Genomic DNA, 911 nt, shown 5'->3' with positions numbered 1-911 from the left:
GGCCCCAGCTCCTCCCCGGCCGCCGCTCCGCCTCCCCCGGCTCCCCCCGGCCGCGGCCGCCCCCGCCTCCCCGGGTTAAGGAGGCGCCGGTGCGGGGAGCTGTAGGTGCCCGCTCGCTCTGCCAGGTGGAGGGGAGGAGCTGCCTGCCCGCCGGGACCGGCCAAGGCCATCCCCGGCACCGGGGCTCGAGTCACCGCGGCGGTGGCCTGGGGCCCCCGCCCCCCGTCCGCTGCCGGCAGCCGCCTCTCGCCGCTTTCAGCGGGGGCAGCGGCTGCGGGATCACTCCTGCGACAGCCGGTCATCGCCCCGGCACGGGGGCTCGCAAATGGCCACCCTGGGCCGGGATCTCCGCCCTGGGTGACCCGCGCTGCTCACACCGGCCACGCAGTGGTGGTGCTCTGCTTCAGCCCTGGGTGCTCTGAGGCAACTCCCACCCCAAAACAATGCAGCTCTCCGTCCCTAGTAATCTTCCCTCAAGCCTTGTGTGCGTCAATAACCTACTGCAGGGACATCACCAGATCTTAAAAGGTGTTTCCACCACAACCCTTTTAAAAGTCTCATTGCTATCTCTCCTGTGTGTTACAGTCAGCTAGAACCATATAGGAAACCCCATTAATTCACCTCATTAATATGTATAAATATCTAAAGTGGGGGTGCCAAGAGGATGCAACAAGGCTTTTCTCGGTGGTGCCAACCACTAGGATGAAGAGACAGAAGCTGAGGTACAGGAAGTTCCACCTGAACACGGGGAAGAACTTCTTTACTGTGCAGGTAAACTGCACTGTACAGGTTATCAACTGGAACAGGCTGCCCAGAGAGGTTGTGGAGTCTCCCTCACTGGAGATACTCAAGAACCATCCGATTGCAATCCTGCACAATGTGCTCTGGGATGACCCTGCTAAAACATGGAG

Source organism: Corvus kubaryi, unplaced genomic scaffold (genome assembly GCF_017639235.1).
Source record: "Corvus kubaryi isolate FWS band 111438036 unplaced genomic scaffold, C.kubaryi_AGA036_p1.0 37260, whole genome shotgun sequence".
Lineage (NCBI taxonomy): Eukaryota > Metazoa > Chordata > Aves > Passeriformes > Corvidae > Corvus > Corvus kubaryi.
This window is presented reverse-complemented; position numbering follows the sequence as displayed.